Raw genomic sequence first — 11,131 nt, forward strand, 5'->3', positions numbered from 1 at the left:
ATATTGCCAGAGCTAGAGATTTTGCGTACAAGTCCTTTCTATTTCATTTTTAGAGAATATTCCTTGGCATTAATTGTGTTGTCCCATTTTTCCCCTACTGCTTGCTAAAGCTTCTTAAAAAAATGCCTAAAAGTCCTCCCCACTTAAGCTTCTCTTCACATATCATGAAATGGAAAAAAGAGCATTTTAAAAATAAATTCAGCAGCTTGTGGCCATGTAACTAATATACTGAATGTAAAGAATATAGATGGGAAGATTGTTTTTTGTCTGCTATCCTCTATTGTTTTATCTACGTGCATCCCAAGCAGAAGCCTGTGACAGCCCCTCGTGTCCTCAGTGCAGAACATCAGTGATATCCTGGACACAGGCTTGTCTAGCCACGAGTGCCCAGTCTGCTGCAAGCAAGGAAGGTGACTCACCATCCTCTGATGCCTTGTAGAACCACCTCTGGTGACTGCAAAGGGAATTATCATATTTTTTACTGACAAGGCATATAAAAGATATGAGAAAAAAACAATACTGCACCAGTGTCAATAGCAATGGAAATTACTTGCTTAATCTGCCAGTAGCCTGAGGTAGAAAATATCACTGAAAGCTTACCTTCATAATATTGCATTTGCAGGCAAAGCCTTGTCAGTCACCAGTCTCATTTATGGTTTCATATCTCTAATCTATCACTGAATAAAAGTTTTATTAAGAGTAACTGACAATATCATTCCCATCCTTGTCACCATCTTAGCCTCAATCCCTGTCTGTTACAGATATACAGAAATCTTCTTACTTGGGAAAGCATTATCTAAGGAAAAAAAACTGTACCAGTGCTGCCCACACCCCTCCTGCTGCTGCTTCATCTGACTGTCTCTGAATAACCATTCGTAAGAACAACATTAAGTCAAAGTGTAGAATTTAAAGCCTGTCCATCCCATGCTTGCATAAGTCCCAGTGAGGAGCTACAGCATGGGGGTGAAGCACAGGCTTGCACCCCCTTTGCTGCAGGCCATGCTCTGACAGGGACTGCTCCTTGGTGGCACCAGAGCAGCCACGGGACTGGCTGGCAGCACACAGCCTGGACTCCCTGGCAATCGCCCAGATGGATTTTGATATGGGGCTGGCCTGTCCCATCCCATCCTCATTGGCTTGAGTCACAAATCTGAACAAAGACTAAGATATTCAGCGGAAAGAGATGTCCTCGATGTTCCTTCCTGTCTTGGGGCAGAAATTTGGAGGAAAGGTTTCCTGTTCCTTCTGTTTTTCCAAGCTAAAACATAAATGGGATTTTTGGCTTCATAATCTTTGCCAGTCAATGTCATTAGTATAGATCAGTAAAGCAGCTTTTCTAGGGCAGGACGTGGTTCTGCACTCACTACTCAAGCTAACGTGATTTTGAGCTGAACGCTAAGCCGAACTGATTTTGGTGAAAGTTCTGCCCAAGTAAAGAATGCTGTCTAAGCTGAAGTTGAATGAGCCCTCACAAATGTATTTATTTGAAGCTACCTTTGCATAAACTAACAGTGATTAAAATAACAGACGTGCTTATATAAAAAACACAAGTCGTATTAGCAAAGCACCAATAAATATAGAAATCAGCTGGATGAAGAATACAACCTGCATGATAGACAGGGTCCTCTCCATGTCCAAAATTCGTGATGTGACATTAAGATGATGACTTATGTGACTAGTAAGTATTTTAATCAAGAGATTCCCTTTTTGTTTTAATGAATAATGCTTTTTAAAGATGATTCCAGAGTCCCTCACCAAAAATGTGTTTGTGAGCTGAATTAATTTTTGCTGACTTTAGCAAATAGTCATCAGCCACCCAAAACACGTCCCCCAAACAGCCAGCAAAACTTCACATTGCTCTACAATTTACGTGCTTAAAATAAGCATTAAGTTTTTCAAACCAATTCTAGGATGTTTTAGACCATAAAGTCTGCTTTCAGCTATGGTAGATCATCGGCTCTGCTTTACAAGAAACATTGTTTTACAGGTTTATATCTCAGCTATAAAAATGTGCTCCGGGCTAAAGCTCAGTATAAAAAGGTCTCAGCTAAAGGGTAATCTTTTCATTAGAACTTTTTTCTACTATGTTTAGCTATTTAAGATTACAGATGTCTTAAAAAAAACCCCTTCCACTGTAGGATTATTACCAATGCAGGGAAAAGAAAGGTAATCCAGATTTAAAATCAAACAAACCAACCAACCTACAAAAGCTGAAACTAAGAGTTTTACATGGTAAAGGTTTTAGATTTTGAAGACAATGTCTTAGAACACATTTTTTTAAAGGCTGTAACTTACTGTGCACTTCAGGCCATACAAAAGGATGTAATGTAATTAATGCATTACTAACTGGGAGACCTGTGACTAAGTGCTCCATTAGTGCACCTCGACATGTTTACAGTTTGGAGTTCTTCAAGGCCTGGAAAACAACCAGCTACAGTTGCTCAGTCTGTTCATTGCAGCCAATGCAAATTTTAGAGGTTATTTGATCTTAATATACAACTACATACCCAGGGTTAATAGGCCAAGCCCAAGAATCTAGTTCAAAGAAGTATGCCAAGTACCAAGAGGTATGCTCAGATATAAGGTTAAGCACACTTAGATCGCAGAGAAAATGCAAAGTTAACTGACTGTTGAAGCAACTTTCTTGTGATTTTCTTCTAAGTCTAGATTTCATTCTTCATACATAGTTCATCCAGAGCTTTTACAGAAGTTTAATACGCTACAGGGAATATAATATTTTAAGATCTTAGAAATATGACCTGGGATGCATGGACAGAGAGAGAGAAACAACTCTGAGAACAGTTCTTTGCATATAGACCTATGTTCAGAATGAAACCTTACAATATGTCACTCGAATCACAAACTAAACTCTTGTGTTTCAAGCTAGTACTGTGTGTAAAGCCCCATTTTTGCAAACATACCTGATTTTTTCCATCTCATAGGCAACCACTTTTAGAAACTTTTCCCTAAATATAATTGGGAAGAAGACAAAAAGTCAGACTGAAATATCTGAGACTCTCCAAGTAAGCATCGCTTGGGCAAGCTCAAAACTAATTTAACATTCTGAGAAGCAAAAACCATTCAGCTCAATGACAATCAGTGCAGTCAGATTTAGAGCAGGCAAAGTTTAGCAACTTGAGCTTGTTTGAGTGAGAGGGATTACTGTATTTTGCTGGGTTTCTGAACAAGTTGAAGCTGTACTATTGCTTGGAGGGTACTACACAGTATACTCAGTGGAGAAGATATGCATTAAAAGTTGAAGTCTACTGAAGTAGGAAAAAAGTCAGGATTTTGAATTGGCAATCTAACTTCATTCATAGGAGTTAAATTTACTGGTGATTTTAAAACTGGAAAGGAGAAAAGCCATTGTGGAGCTTCCCTGGTTCCCACCTTTAAACTCCCTCACTATGGTAGCATCAGTCCCACTCAGAGCAGTAAACCAATCAGTTTTAGAAAATTCAGACACCACAACCCAGGTGGTATTTGTAGTTCGAACACCTTTGGTTAGAGTTTCAAAGATTTATGTGGGACTGTTTCCACAAACAGCAGTGTAGGATGATGCTCGGCAGAGACTTCCCCAACACGAGCAAAGAAGTTTAACTGAAAAAAAAAGGCGTAGGAGGAAATATTCCTCATTCATTTTATTTATCATTTCTGGTCTTTCTGTACATTGTACCTGGACAATGTTTTAAACCACCCTGTTATTCAGCCTTTTTCTGCTCAGTGAGGAGGACATAATTTTAATCACTGGGATGAAGTTACAGTTAAGTTAGAACAGCTCAGCCCCACTATGGGTGAGAAGCATTTATCTGACGATCTGTCAGAGGGATATCACACTCCCCTAACAACAGGGCTCAAATGATGGAGGTGCCCAGACTGAAGTACACCCTTTCTGCCTTATTCAATTGCTAAGTCTCATCAGGAATAGGATACAAGTACAGGCTCTATTCATACTAATGCGAAATGAAACTCACACAAAAAGAAATGACTCATAGGAGAGACTCAAGGACCTCGGAGAGATTGTAATACTGTATCTAATTTTGGAAACACTTGATGATTTGTACCTCCTCTTTCAATGCCAATGGAAATAAAGAAAGTTAATACCAGGTGCACCAATGCTTCCTGACAGTTTTGACCTTTAAAAGAAAGAACTTGGATTTACAGATGACAAGATTCATTGCAAGCACACTGCACAACAGTAAGCTGCTGGCTTTCAGACTCACTAAGATTTACTGGAATACCCCAGCCCATACAGCAATATTTCACCCACATGAAGGGAAGTTTTACTAACAAACATCCCTGCCTGCAATTTTTACCAGAAATTCCTGAGACCTTTTTCCGCCTTCAAAATCATGTTAACCAACATTATTTAAATTTATAATATTTTTTCTTATAAGACTCATTAGCATTACACACTGCAAATGTAATACTAAGGCCTTTTCAGTTGCATATAAGCACATTACAAATATAAACATGAGGCAAATGTGGGCCACCTGATAATAAAGTCTAGTGCAATTAATGACTTCTGGCAAGTGAAACTAATTTAAGCACATATCCAAGAACTTGCTTTTCTGTTGTTTCCTTCTGAATGCACTTACCTTACTGAAACTCACCTGAGTTACAGCTTTTGGTATTTCTGTATAAATTTATCATCTTTTGGAGACATACATTGTGCTTACACTACAACAAACTTTTGTGATGCAGAAGACCTGCAGGTTCACAGTAGTTAAGGTCCAGTTCTTAAAATCCTAAACTTACAGCTAAGCATTTACATTGCAGACACAGCCGACCAACTTTTCCAGCAACTACACACTTTGAAGCATTGCTGTGGTGTTTACCTGAGGGAATGATGATTGGGTTTGGGTTGGAAGGGCTGTGCAACCCCTCTGCAATGAGCGGAGACATCCTCAACTTCTGTCAGAGGCCACTGGAGGAGGTCCTTGGGGCCTGGAGGTGGCGTGGTTTCTCTTCAGTTTGAGGCCACCCTTGCCCTATTTTCTAGTTTTAAGAACAAACTTTCTTACTGCTTTTTTTTTTTCCTTAATCACTGCAGATATTTTTAGTGTTCTTCTCTAATACAAAGCACGGCCTGATTCCAGCACTCGCCTGGGAGTTTCACCAAGACATTTGACCACAGCTATGGCAAAGACAAAGAATAACTCATAACACTTCAGCCTTGCTCACACTCTTCCTGGAACACAGAACAGATCAGGCTGCTGGTCCTGCAATACGAAATAAGCTGGGAATGGGCTGTGGCTTGGCGTAGCATATGAATTTTGGGGATTGTTGTGACAACAGGTTTGCAAGCATACAGCAGCAATGACACAGTTGAGAAAGAGTCACCTCTGTGCCTATGTTTTGTTCTGCTGATCAGTTAACATTCAGGTAAGAGAAAGGCAGAATGCTTTCTCCTCCAGCTTCCTGGCAATCTCACAAATATATATGGATTTGATTAATTTTCATAACTGGTAGCACACAAACAGATGCTTTTGAGAAAGTCAGAAAAGACATTTGGTTAACCCTGGGATGACAAAGGGCCAAAACAAGGACTGTTTGTTCAGAATCGGAATGAATCACAAATACCTGAACTGAAAAATCTGCTCCAAGATACCAGTCTGCAAAACAAGAACAAAGCGCTGTTAGCAAGGCAGTAATAAGCTATGATAAGGCTGCATGAAAGAGGGCATTGGCTTCCAGTTTAGGTAGATTATATTATTGATTGTTACCATGGGAATGAAATTAGTACAAGGAGATGAACATAGAGAAGTCTTCATTGGGAACAAAAACACGTGATTGATAGTTTATGACCTCTACCTTTGCTGTCTAGATATCATCCACTGCTGTCCCTATTACTTAAGTGCTTTCATGTTGTGCTTTCTCAGTGTGCCCGTTTCATCTGAATCACTGGCATTTTGCTTTTTCAGTGCTGCATTTTAATTTTCTGACTCCACAGACAGGTCCTCTTGGGCTGGCTCTTCTGCTTTGCTGCAGCTCTCAGAGTGGAACCCAGCGTTCGCTGCTCTGACAGCAGGATCATCATCCTCGTATCAATAGCAGCACTCCTCAGTGCTTTGGCTGTCCTGAAGGTCCCTCTCCTTTTCACTGATGCCAGTTACCTTGTCCTTTCCCTGCATTAAATCATGACCACCCCTTTATCTCTCTCCTTTTTATTTTAACAGCTGTTGTTCTAGCTCTCTTAGCTTTATCTCTGGTCCATCTGGAACCTTTAAACTAAGAGATGCTTCAATTTCTGTTCTTTTCCCGCAAATCCTGTGAATATCATCTTTTTTCTTGACATGTATGGCCACAATGGAAAAAAGATTACAAAAGTGAAATTCCTTCTTTCTGCCTGCCCTTTAATCCCCTTTGTGATTCCTAAAGACAAACAGTTGGACAATTACAATCAATCCAATACCTGTATTGCTGTTTCTCTATGTCCTCCCTCAACATTTACCATGTATTTGATGCAGTAAATACTGGGCACTGGCTCCTAACATCCAGAGATTAACTGAGAAGTCCGCCTTGCTTGTTTGCACCCAGAATGCTTCTCCAGCACCTCCTATCCCAGAAAGGCATTCACTGACTGTGCTCTGCCATCCAATGGAAAGTTCTTCATACATTTCTTTTGAGTAGGGAGAAAACCCATTTTATTAAAACCAAAAGTTTATTTAACTTTCAGTAGTGCAATGCCACAGGAAACAGGTTTTTTGCCTTCATAATATATCACTGCAATGTTTTATTTATGACAGAATTTGTTCCAGAGCTCAGTGATTAAAATTTTCTGTAGGCTAAAGAGTCATAAATTTTCCAATCTCACCCACCTAGTTGAAAGTTAGCTACATTAAATTTTTAATTAAAGCAGCTCAACTGCAATATCATAATCTGAACAGTCCAGAAACTTTATGAAGTCCAGCTTGCTTTCAGTTACACTGAAAACAACACACTGCATATTTCTATGTGAGTCTGAATTTGCCACCAGTTACTCTCAAACTTCTTTCTTCTAGTTAAATAAATACATAGTCAAACCTGAAAGAAGTCCCAGAACATGATGTAACGTCTGAACTCCCAAGTCAACAGATCTTCCAGTTACTTTAATATGCTTTAAATTAGATCATATAAGACGCTGTGTTTATAGCTAAATTCTTTGCCATAGAGTGGCCTATAGGCCTCTAGAACTAAAGCAGTTAAAAATACAAACAAAACCAACACAACTTTATTTTCACATTTGTAAGGGATATAATGTTTCATCTATTAAGGCATTTTAAAAGTGATTCATAAATAGTTTTTAAAACATTATTTATCTGACCTCAATAACTGAGTAAATACACATGTAATAATGTGGAACCTTTACGCTCTGGATTGCTATGCTCAATTTATGTCCACTTATAACTGCAAAGGAAAAAATATTTTCAAGTCAACAGCTAACTATCTCAAGGACTTGCACAGGATTTTTCTTTAAGCCTCACTTGTTTAAAACACAGATACAGATGCTTAAGTTCAGAAAGGCAGGCGGTATAAGAGATGTCAGCAGTAACACTGTGTTCAGAATCAAATACACGTTTAAGCACTTCTCCTAAAAGATACGTCCAGCAGGACCCTACTGATGGTTTTAGAAGTTACTCAGATGTCCCAGGAACATTGCATTCTAAAAGAGACAAATCTTAAAATTCCTCTCCTTTATTTCATTGAAGGCTGGCTGTCTCTGCTGTTGTCACCACGAACATCAGTGGCAGTGATGCAAAACTGTCTTGGCATCAAAGATTTTCTGGACATGGTGGTGTTCTGTACTATTTTATAACTCTGTCACATCACCTGATACTGGTTCAGGAAAAAAATAGTTCACATACTGGTATCAGACACTTATTCAACAGAAATCTTGGTATTAAGTAAGTCTCTGAATGTCACTAAAATGCGTACCACACTTGTACCAAAACTACAACATTATTCCCAGAGCACACCATATTCCAAAGTTCAGCAAAACATCGTGAAGAGACCTGAGTTTTCAGAAGCAGAGTGCTACGTACCAATCACTCCACAGGCTTTTGAATATTAGTACGTCATTGTAAAGACTCTCAGACACTCAGTAGTTATTTTTTTCTTAACTCGCCTAACCAGTCCTATGAAAAAAATCGCAGATTAATATGGATCCAATATCTGTTTCTGAAGCTTATCTTAAGAACTGAAGAATATGCTGGCTTCTAATGAGCAAAATATAGAATAAACACAGCCCTAACTCTGTCACAGAAGTCTGATAATGTTTTATTGAATCAGATCTAGAGTTAATCTGAATAAAACTTGGTTCAAGGAGTTACAACGGTGATAGTGCTATGAACAATCTTTGGGCATGGAAGAAGCAGAAAGAATGTTTATTAACTTTTACTGATATTTGCCTGCTTTTGCACTATAAAAATATTCCCACAATGCCCCTCAGTTCTAAGAGTAGTGAGGAAACACTTCTATAAGAATGTTTGCAGAGTAGAATAAATAATAGTCATTGTTTAATAACTTCCACTGTTTAATAAAGAACGGATAATACTTAATCCTGATTTGACCGTGGGACAGAAAAAACTCATTGGGAACCCTAGTTTGACCCTATTCATTAAGGAGCAGAATCTGCACTCCTTAGAGATGAGTGCAAGTATTTATTCCTTGATAGGACTGACTACAGCTAATCAGGAAGATTATCTGCACTGTGTTCTACTGTTCACATTCAGACACAAAAAAGACACTCTTTAGTCCAAGCCAGCATATAGCTCAGTTATATTTTACCCTACAATCAGCCCCATGAAAGTAAATGAATGCCATTTTCACAATCTGTGTCACCTTCCACAGCACGATGCACAGATCCACCTCCTTTCTCTTGTTCCATGACATCGATTCGCAAGTTGAGATCACTGCAAGTGTGGGCCACAGCACAATCTTACTCTTCTCCCCTTCACAGAGGCTTAGAAAAACAAAGTACTGTAGCCTACAAAGTTATTCATTTATTTCATTGGCTGAAAAGTAAGAAACAAGGCACCTAGCAGGCCCTGCACTGCAAGAGAAAAGAGATTACTAAAATAGATGTAAGGACCAGCAATTAAAAACACTAAGTAATGAAAGAAAAGAAATAAATTATGGAAAGTGAAGCTAAAAATCAATATGCTGCTTTTCTGAAAGACTGTGCTCAGTTTTAAAAACAGAGTAGGTTTTGCTGAATGTTTAATTAGCTATAGATCGTTAAAGAAGAATTCCAGACCATCTGGAGCCTATGCTGTAACTTGATCTGGAAACCTCTACCTCAAAAATAATTCCTGTGGGAAGGCACAAACACATACATACCACAAGCTTATCAGCAAATTTCTGGTATATATTTTAGATAAAAATACTCCATCTTTACCTCCTTGGAAATCTGAGATAAATAAATAAAACCCAAACATCCCAGTGAAATACCAAAATACTAGAAACTATAGGAGAAGCAACATATTATTTCTTAAAAGATCAATATGAGAAGAGGAATGCTTAGACTAAAAAGCCTGATGAGCAGCTTTAGCTTCCAAACCTTAAAAAAAGTAGTTACTCAGCAACGTCAGATAATCACCATAACGATAAAGATACATCTTCTGAGCTCTTACAGGAGGCTTAAAATATGACTTAAAATACCAGAGAGGAACAGAAGTCCCCATTGCACTGGGGAAAAAAAAATAGAGCACCACACAGAAACTGAACAAAAGTTGTCCTACAATAGAACTTGGAGTGATGCCATGGTTAATAGCTATAAATACAGAACAGACTGATGTATTAAACATGGTCTTTAAACACAGTTTTAGCCAGAAGTGAAAAAAGGCAAGTCTTGACACAGATTTTGGTCACCGTCAGCAGTACAAAGAAAACTGAAATCATTCTAGACAGTCACCATTGACAGATTTTTATATTTTTTTAATTATGTTGGGTCAGACTCAAAAGGCTTCCTCCCTGCTCCTATACTGGGAATGGAAGAATTAACAAGGCGTATCTCAGAACCAGAAACACAATTTATGTGTGATATTTGAATTAGAGTCTAGCTGGTGCAGTAGCTCCAAGGGTGACCAGCAAGCAATGTTCTGGAGACAGTATAAAAAGCCCTTATTAAGCACTTGACATACAGTCTGCGTAAGAGATCTTTACTGCTAAGAATCAGAGCAGACCTTTCCAGAGTATATTTTCTGGTTTTTAATAAAGATGGTACTCCATGAATGTAAAGAATGAGGACTGAAAGCATAAGTGAGTTCATCTTGGCATTGGAAAGCATTTCCAGAAGGAAAGTAAATGAAAAAAAGGTATAACATACAAACTAACATCCTAACTATTTAAAAAGCAAGATGCAATCTGGAAGTCAGGAATGAAGATGTGTCTCTAACCTGGCCCATGACTGGGGATACCACCAGGCAGAAACTTCCCAGAGGGCGTTACAGGCAAATTTCCCATCCTCTGCCTTCCCGTCAAGAAGCGTAGCCTGTGCTCACAGCGTAAGATACAGATGTGGGTTCATATTTTCCCATCTAAACTGGGGCTGCATCTGGCTCTGCACATGGTAACACAGTGTTTTTCAAGCATGAAAGACATTTCCTTATAACCCTACGTATGTTGAGAACTACCAATCTGCTATTTGGAGCTGTTCAAGAACTGGGAAAACTGTTTTTAGCAAAGCCTTTGTTTCCACAGTGCTCTGTGCATCATGTCACTAAGATTTCTCCATTTTACTCATTCCTTAATTTCTTCAGCAGTAACATTGTCACTATATCCAACTGCTAAACTCAGAAAACAAAAAATTCACAATATTCAAGTCAGTTACTTACACTACACTTAACTCATATAGGATGAGGAAAGGCAGATTAATGTTGCTCCACTAAAATTCAAGAGGAGGGACAGTCACAAGCTATCTCCAAACTTGCACCAGTCTGAGCATCTGTTTGTGCAGCACAATACTTCAAGAAGCATAGCCCCAGGTCTTAGCAGCCCAGTCTCCTTGGTGACTTGGTGGCACCAACCTGCAGTCCTTCTGTTTCAGCTGATATTATTGGGAACTGAGTCACTTCAGTTTCACAGGGGCTCTGTATATTTTAATATATATCATCAGTGGTGATCTAACTTAATTATTCAGGCTAGGAAT

Source organism: Mesitornis unicolor, unplaced genomic scaffold, assembly GCF_000695765.1.
Source record: "Mesitornis unicolor isolate BGI_N332 unplaced genomic scaffold, ASM69576v1 scaffold5396, whole genome shotgun sequence".
In the NCBI taxonomy this organism is placed as follows: Eukaryota; Metazoa; Chordata; class Aves; order Mesitornithiformes; family Mesitornithidae; genus Mesitornis; species Mesitornis unicolor.